Here is a 9802-nt window from a genome sequence, read left to right as displayed (position 1 = left end):
GAACTCATCATGTTGCTATTCCTAGTAAAGCTGAAATAAAATCAAGAACTAAACAAAGTAGAAGAACAACATCAGAACCTCCTGCTGCCTCACGTAATAAATTAGGAGGTGAATTTAAAATTTTTATTTTTATAAATGTTAGAAAGTAATTATATGGATATTAGAAGAATATCTTTCGGGGAAAATACCAACTACAATATTTAAATATGATCATTTCAAATGATCATATTTAAATATTATAAAACTAAATACATGTACTATGTTTTTATGCTATTTTTTAAAATTGATATATGAAAGTTTTATTACTCAAATCTGGATAGAGATTTTTCTTTTTTGAAGTTACTGATGGCTGTGAGAAATACTACTATTTTTTTAAATTAGATCATTTTAATTTTCTTTAATTTAAATTGAAAATTTTCTTTTTCAATGAACTAAATTACAACCAGCAAAATTATTATATAACAAATATTTTCCAGGTAAAATGGATAATATTTTAATCAACATTAGTTTTAGTTCATAATATATAACCAAATTGTTCAGTTATTTCTTTTTTTAATTGAACATTTAATTATTAAAATTTTCATCAATTATCTCTCTTCATATTTTTATAACTACTTTGATTTTTAAATTTTAATGAGCTATATTTATTTTGAATTTAATTTTTCAAATTCATTTTATATATTATCTACTTACACTAAAAATTATTTTTAAGAATTTTTATGTTTTTAACTTTTATCAAAAATTAATTAATATAGACAGTATTTCTAATATTTAATTACAATTAGAAATTTTTTGAACTTTTAAAATTATTTATTTGTTTTTTCTCATTTTACCATTTATGATAGAATATTTATGTTTGGAGAACAGATTTATTTTTAAACATTCATTTATAAAATTAAAAAAAAAATTTTTAACATTAAATTAATAACTGAATAATAGATGGATATGTTAATACACATTCCAAAGAAAATAATTTAATGAAAAATTGATTAAATATTCTAATTGTTTTAAACTAGTTACAGAATTATAAACAACAAAAATTAAATTAAAATTGAAAAACAATTAAATTCAAATGCTTTTACTGTTTGTTGTTATCAGATTGTATTTACTTAAAATATTTGTCAAAATGTCAGCATTTAATAAGTTATAAAGAATAAATGAAATAATGCCATCATAAATTCAGGTTTTCTCAATTAATTACACTAAGAAATTTTCTTACAGTTTTTATCAATTAAATGTTTAAACATTCTTACTTAAAAAACTAAGAATTTTCTCCTTAACAGATTTTTTTCAAATTTAAAATGAATCATTTTAACATTCTATGTCTAAAGTATTTAATTTTAATATTTTAAGGCAGTCAAAAATCAAATTTTGTTAGTTTTCTACATTCATATATTAATTAAAAGTTTGATGTTTTTTGAATAATATTTGATAGTTCTGTTATTAATTTTGTTTAAAAGAAAACTCAAATTTTATATTATGTACTAGAATATTTTTGAAAATGTTTATAAACAGATTTCCTATTATATAGAAATAATAATTCTATGCAATAGAAAAACATTTTCATGATTAAAGATTCATAGCACTTTGTCTACAATAAACAACAGTACTGTAATTTACATTAAGATTTTAACAGATGCATTTTTAATACTTCAGTTAGTTTTATAAATAAGAAATTTTTATGAATCTGCTTTTTATAATAAGTTATTTAAAGTTTAATTAATCAATAAGTTTTGTCTGTTCATTCTTAATTTTAAACAAATATACTAATAAATATTTTATAAATCTTTATAAAATGTCAATAAATAATATGCTTTTTTTTTACTAAATCTTATTTTGTGAAGAATTATAAATTTTCTTTTAAATATCATTTATTTAAATAACTAAATATTTAATGAAATATTAAAAGCAATTTATTTGTAATTTAGAGTATTTTCTTAATATAATATTTAAATATTTGAAGAAATATAAATAAAAGGAAAACTTTTTCTCTTAAATGTAATATTTTAAAATTTATTTAATAATTAAGTGATAAAATTTAAAATGATGTAGTTCATTATTGTTTATTTTGATTTGTTATTTGTTAGAATAAAACATAAAATAATCTATTATTTACAAAACAAAAAGTGTTTAATATATTACTAAAGAAATATAATATTTTGGATTTAATATCATTGAAATTTATGTAATGCATTAAATTTTGTTAATGTTTTTTAACATAATATAAAAAATGGTTTCTTATCAAAAGTATGATATCCTTTTAAAGTAATTTTTAACTTTTAAAAATGAAAATGTATTCTTTAACAAATTTTATAGAAAACATACATAAATGACAGTAACAGTTTTTTACACACAACACATTACTTTTTCTCAATGCAGTGAATGTTTATTTTTCTAATGTTTTTGTCCTTTTTAATTGACCTTCTCCAGGAAATAACTTAAATTTACAATTTACAAAAAAACAAAGCTGTAACTTATTAATTAGAATAAGTTACAGCTTTGTTTTTATTAACATTAGAAAAATAAACATTTACTGCATTGAGAAAAGGTAATGTGTTATGGTTAATATGAATGCAGTTAGTGAAGGGAACAGTTTTTTAAATTATTTTAATTAAAGTTGTGTTTTACAATTCCTCATTAATTTTCTTTACTAAATAGATTAATCAAATACATGATATTAAATAATTTTGTTAAATACAATAAATACAATTTTTAAAATAATTTTTACAAATATATTGAAATATATGGATAACGTTTTCAAAAAATTATTATGTTATTAATTTAAAACTTAACAGTGTGGTCTAAATCCATAATTATTTAATAACAATCATAGTACTAAAGTACAGTACATAATAATTTTAAGACTAAATGAAAAGAAATGATTGTATAATATAATTTAAAATTAATTAAAATATTTAATTAATAAGACTGAATAATTATGATTGAAAATATGGAAATTTTATATAAAAAAGAAAGGTTTACTTTTTTTTAATTTAATTTAATTGGAGATTTAATTTTGGATAATTGTTCTTTAGTAATTTATTTCTATTATTTAGACATATTTGAATTAATTTTATTTATTTTGAAACTATCAAGTTTAAGATGTTTATATTAGTTATATATTAAAGCCAAATGATTGCCAGATTACATTGGGCTATTTTACTACTTCTATTATTAATTAAATGCTAACAAGTAAGTAAATTTAGCAAGAGATGGCACCTAATGCCTGCTTCCAGGACCAAATTACTTAGCATTTAATTAATAATAGTAATAGTAATATAATCCGATTTAAAACCAATGTTTAAACTCATCTGATTGTTCAAATTTGTGTCAACTGTCATTTTATACTTTACAAAATTTCTGTTTCAAGGATAATTGATAAAATGCTTTACTTTAGGCATTGAATTGTATTTAAGATCACAATTTTATAGACAATTCTAAATTAAAAATTACATGGGTCATTTAAGCAGGCAATCATTAGGATTAAACAAATATAACGAAAAATAATTCTAAAAATTAAATGATTTAAAAAACAATAAAAAGCTCAATATAATTTTAACAAGTTTGATTTAATCCTATGATTTAAGAGATTTATCATTAAATATTTACAAGATTAAAAAAAGTATTTGTTATACTGGAAAAAAGTGATATATTTGTATCAAATATTTTTATGCAATGATTATTTTTCAAAAAAATCTCTCTTATGTTTTTAAATGGAATTTGTTGATTAAAGAAATCTTAGAAAATATTCATCTATAAGAAGATTCTATTTTTTTGGTTTAATGGCGACAAAAACTGTTTTTATCAGCATTTAAAATTCTTACAAATGATCTTGGTTAAAAATTATTTTAATTGCTTCATATACCATCAGCTTACTTTTAGGAAAAAGAACAATTTAGTGCTTATGATTACCATCTTATATTTATGGAAGAAACAAAAAGTATACAGTATGTTGTATTTGTATTCAGTTTTAGCTTGATATTACTTTCAAGAAAAAAATATTGAATGGTAATACATTTCTAAAAACATATATAAGATTTCATTTAAAAATTGTTTAAAATATGTTGGAGACTTGTTTATTGCATTTATGGTTTTGCTCAGAGTTTATATTAGTGACAGAAATATCTAAAAAGAGAAAAACCAATTCATAAATATTTATTGTATATCTTCTATAAACAAAGTAATAATGATAATTAACAAATCTATGAAACAGATATTTTGTTTTATTTTTGCATAAATAATTCCAAAGAAAAAAATTTCAATGGGTTCAAATATGGAAGTTAAAGGTTTAAGTATCCATCCAATTTATCTATTTGGAAAAATTGTATTAAATTCTCAAGAAAGCAACTTAATTCATTTGGGTAACATTCCGATTGCAATAAGAGTATTTAGTTGTTTTATATGTTAAATAAGAAAATGTTCGAAAATGTGTATGATTCCAATCATAAATTTTTCTGCAGAAGAAGAAGTGTATTATGAAATTCTTTTAAACACACTGTTTCAGATCTCTTTAATTATGTATTATTTATTCTATTGAGATGAAAAGGAATTCCATTGTATTTTTAAAGGAAATTAAGATTACAATTTATGTGATCCACATATTTGTGATTAATACTTTCGGATATTGATAACAACAACATGAAATTTATGTTTATTGAATCTTAATGTCAGAAAGGATTGAGTCAGTACATTATTTTTAACACAATAATTTTTATTTACAATTCTTATCTTTTCAATTGTTTGTGTGACTAGTGGTCTCATAAATAGTCAATTCTATGACAAATCTAACACAAAAGTGATAATTGGATGATTGTTAGATTTTTAGGTGGCACTTACTTTCTCATCTCTGTGATGACTAGTTATTTATTAAGCAGTTTAATTTTTCAAATACATTATTAATCAAATTTTTTGTGTTTCTCATGAGTAACTATAATGTAGTCTGCAAACCTTCCAGTTTTTCAAACCATAATAAAATATATGCTTTCTCATAAGAGAAATGTGAAGCAAAATGATGATTCTGCAAGTATAGTAGTGATTATATCCTCACTATTATAAATAATTTATATCAAAAATTTGCTGAATTGTTTGTTCAGTACAGCATAATAATTTATATTTTATGAATAATTTAAAATTGTGAATGTCTTATAGAATATTCTGTAATTCTCACAATTATTATTTAAATAATTGGAATATTCAGAGATTTAATGCATTATTATAGAAAACATCAATGCTATTTTGCAGTTTTAGTTTAGAATTTTATAATATACGATTTAAATGCATGATTTATTTTATACTTTAAATTATGGCAACTAAAAGATAAATAATTAGAACAGAAATTAATTTGTCAATAATTTAAAATGTAGACTAGTAATGAGACCATAGTTGATGTTATTTTATATTTTAATTCAATTCTTAATTGTGTATAATTGTATGAATTGCATTTATCATAATTTTGTTTTTAGAATTTAATATGAATGAAAGTGTTGAGGAGATATAAAGGATTTAAGACTCAATAAACCAGAAGTTTATGGTATCGAGATTACAATGAAAAGCATTGTTATTTTGGATCATCTATAAAGAATTTGCGAAACTCGGTCAAAACAGGCGAGAACACGCAGTCAACAGCAATGGTCCTATTCTTCATAGCATTTCTCCAGCTAAAAGGTAGAGTCAGAAATACAATAGTCAGTATAGAAAACATTTCTGGAATTTGATGAAGCAATATTTACCATACAGTATTAGTGCAAACAGATTAAAGAACTGAAAACTGAAATAATGTTAAAAAATATACTGGTTAAAAAGATGTTATTAAATATGTATATTATATATAAGTTTATAATATCTTAATATAACAGCAATTATGTATTACAGATTATATTTTATTAGAATATACAGTACACATATGCATATATCAATTCAGTAATATTGTTATTAGTAATTTTGTAAAATCATTACTAAAATTTTATTAGTTAAATTCTGATAGATTATCAACATTGAGATCATTATTACAATATTATTAGTCTATTGTATTTTTCAGAATGAAGTTTAAGCTTATTTATTATTTTAAATATAAAAAATTAGATCAATAATTAATGATGTCTATTGAATTAAATAGAAAGCATTTATAAATTTACAATCATCAGAAATTTTGTATTACTGTAAATGTTGTTTGAAATGTCTATTCATTGACAGATTTTAAGAATGGTGTCTGTTTGCAATATTGATATTATTATAATGATAATACATTATTTAAAAACAAACTTTCTCTTTGATCTTTGAGATCATTGTGAATTTCAGCCCATTAATCTTCCTAAATCATGTGAAATTTTCAGCATTCCATATCAATTTGTAAAGTTGATCAATGGATATGAACTTTAAATGGATCAATTGTAAATTCAGTGTTGCATTTCATTGTAAATTGGCTACAGAGCAATTTTTGTACATATGATATATATTACATAACATATTAATTATAATTTGTAAATGTTAATTAACAATAATGTCAATGTTGAAACAAATTGTTATTAATTAATGTTATTCTTAAAGTAACAACAGTTTTAAGCAATAGAGAAGATGGTATTATGGAACCCCATTTTCATTTTAGTGAATTGTAAACAAGGTATCATAACTACACCCACATTTTTTGTGCAAAAAGTACTGGTAACTATTAAACTAAATGTTCCTAATTGGATTTTTTGCTAGTGTAACTATAAGTATGGTTTTTGAAGGCTTTTGTACAAAAAGTCAGAAAGTAGGCTTAGAGAAAATCGGGTGGTAATATGGAATCTTACTGTATGTTTTCAAAAAATGCTTTAATGTATCCAAAAACAAATAGGAAAATACAAAGAATGTTAAATAATTACAAAATTATTTACTCCAATGTATTTTATCGAAAAAATGCTTTTATAATAGAAAAATATGACCTCCATCAACAATATATATTCTAGCAGCTCTTTTTCAATATTCTCAGGAAGAATTGGCTTTCTACCTAGTGTCTTTTTCACACATTGCTCCGATGAATGTCTGCTTGCAAATAGAGAGTTCGGACGAGTTGTGTTCCCAGAGCAGTTGGGTTCCATATTAAAAGCACCAATGGAATTGCATCTTGAATTAACTTATGTCTGTCAAGATCAAATTTTAAAAAACGTGAACATCACACAGATTAATATGTATCTCTAAGTCTCTGGAATGGAATACATGCACCAGTGAACCTACAACTACACGATTTATATTTTAAAAATAATTAAATTCACTTAGCATTCAAAATTTGAAAATTTTGAAAAACACAAATTTGCTGATTCACTACGGACAACCATTTCACTTCACTTAAACGGTTGTGCACAACAAGGGGAAAACCTTGCTATGGATGTCTGCCTAGTTCAGTTCAGCCACAATCCGCTACAGTTTGCCTTTATTATCAGTTCGAAAGGAGTGGTTCCATAATACCTGCAGTGTTCCATAATACCACCTTTTCCTCTAATAATAAAGTTTTAATTAGAATTTTAAAATACCATATTATTGATTTGATATTTACAGTATTTCATTGAAATTTATGTTATTGCTATATATTATTATATAGTTTGAATAAATAATATTTAACATAATGTATGCTTGAAATTCATAGTTTTGAAACAGTTTAGCAGTTGCAGTATTATGTATTAAAATAATATAAAGTTTAAAATAGAATAATAATTAACCCAGTAAAGTTTTATATTGAAAAGACATTAAATAAATGAGTTAAGAATATGCATACATATGAAAATTTCTGTACTCTTAAATGCATTATATATAATTGTGATTTGGAAATATTTTCAGTACTCATCATAAAAGTGTGTTAAAATTTGAGATAGATACTTTAGAAGTTGTAAAAATATCACTTTATTCTTTTTTAACAAATTAGACAAAACTGATATTTTCTAAATATTCTTGCTATTATAAATTGATCCAAATGTAATTTAATTTTTAAATTTAAATGGACTTCTTAAAAATGGCTATAAATTAAATATTAAATTATAAATTATATATTAAATTATAATTAAATATGTCTTCAGTACACATTACTATAAGTTTCAAGATTAGAAATACAATCAATAGTATTTAGTTTCATAATAATCAAAAGAAAAAAAGGGTAAAATCAGATATTCTTAACTTAATATAATCTGGTAGAAATGTAATCATTGATTTAAAAGACATTCAGCATGGGTACACAAAATGTATTAGTGCACATTGTCTTATTCAATGTCAGCACATTGTCCACAATTGTTCATTATTGCCAGTGGAAGAATTTTCATGTCACTTGTTAACATGTAAAATGATTCTACTCTTTTAGTAGTGCAAATCATGTCTCAAGCTGAATTCCTCCATTGAAAGAAGGGTCAACAGAAATTGGGAACACTACAATGAGTGTGTATTGATTCCACAAGTGTGAAAAATTTAGAAGATAGTTAATTTTAATATTTTTTGGTCTTTTTACAATCTCATTTTGAAGTATGGAAAAGTTTTCAAAAATTATATTATATATACTCAGAATAATTCCCATTTGTCATGCATTGCGTTTAATGCATTAATATGGTGTATGATAACATTATGCAAAAACATGTAGTGCATTTTGTGTGTACATGTCAAATGTGCCTAAACTTATTTATAAAAAATATCAACATTTGATAGCAATGAACCTGAACCTGATATTTACAAAAATTCTTTTATAAAAAGTAATTAAACTTCAATTATATGAATAATANTGATGACTAAGACACCTGCACTCATATTGTGTCTCATCGCTTCCTTTTTCTTATTGTGTTTTAAGTTTTAAACAATTTCCTCTTTTTATTTTCTTTTATTCTAAATATTGTTTTCCCTCTATTCTTTATGAGCGATGATGTCAAAGTCAGGTGTCGCAGTCTTGACACTTATATTACTTGTTTTCTCGATGGTTTAATTTAATAAATATACATTTCCTTTTTAATTATAAACTATTTCTGGGACCTCATATAACCCTACTTCAGAACCTATCATAGGGGTGTTTTACCAACAAAGGCATTGGGTAATGGTTTACACCATCATATCTGGGCTGCAGCAATTGTCAATATATTACTAAGTGTCACAGGCAGAAATGCTAGTGTTTGAAGAAATAGTTGCAATAGAAGATTTTTACCAGATTGAGAAGATAATTTATTACATCAATATTGTCCTGAGGTAATGAATGAAATCAATGGAATAGAAGGAAAACAAATGAAATAATTATCCATACTGAAGTACTAAAATGAATAAACAAACTTGTTTATTCTCAAGAAAAAGAACTGTCTTTGTTAAATCAAGTATTGTCTTTGAAAGCAGACACTGAAAATGATTGTTATCATTAAACTGTAAGATTTCTGCTTTTTTTAATGAATGAATTTTAAGCACTTTTTGAGTACTGTTTCAGTAATCTGACAACCTTGATAATCTGACACAATTCTTTGGTCTCACAAGTGTTGGGTTGGAAGGTTCAACTGTATACATATAAATATATAATATAATTTTATAATAAAGTATGCATAATCAGTTATTCACTTAATTAAAATTTTCTAAGTTTTCAATCTCAAATATGTTGCTTACTTTATCAAACTTACTTTCATAATTATATTTATTTTTAGCAAGGACGTACACCAGAATATTATCGAACTCATCATGTTGCTATTCCTAGTAAAGCTGAAATAAAATCAAGAACTAAACAAAGTAGAAGAACAACATCAGAACCTCCTGCTGCCTCACGTAATAAATTAGGAGGTGAATTTAAAATTTTTATTTTTATAAATGTTAG

At 23.0% G+C, this 9802-nt stretch overlaps 1 protein-coding gene across 1 annotated transcript in view; it reads left to right on the top strand.

Moving 5' to 3' along the window:
• The first annotated feature begins 9641 nt into the window (after window positions 1-9641).
• The window catches only part of LOC111618238 (serine/threonine-protein phosphatase 6 regulatory ankyrin repeat subunit B-like), a 120987-nt gene continuing 120826 nt past the window's right edge, over window positions 9642-9802 (top strand). Inside the window, exon 1 of the mRNA XM_023359722.1 lies at window positions 9642-9768. The gene's annotated coding sequence lies outside the window, so the exon portion shown is untranslated. The remainder of the gene's footprint in view (window positions 9769-9802) is intronic.

The sequence above is a fragment of the Centruroides sculpturatus genome, unplaced genomic scaffold (assembly GCF_000671375.1).
Source record: "Centruroides sculpturatus isolate CEXI.00-Female unplaced genomic scaffold, Cexi_2.0 scaffold205, whole genome shotgun sequence".
Classification (NCBI taxonomy): Eukaryota; Metazoa; Arthropoda; class Arachnida; order Scorpiones; family Buthidae; genus Centruroides; species Centruroides sculpturatus.
Note: the sequence above shows the minus strand (reverse complement) of the source record. Positions and strands in the feature narration are given on the sequence as shown.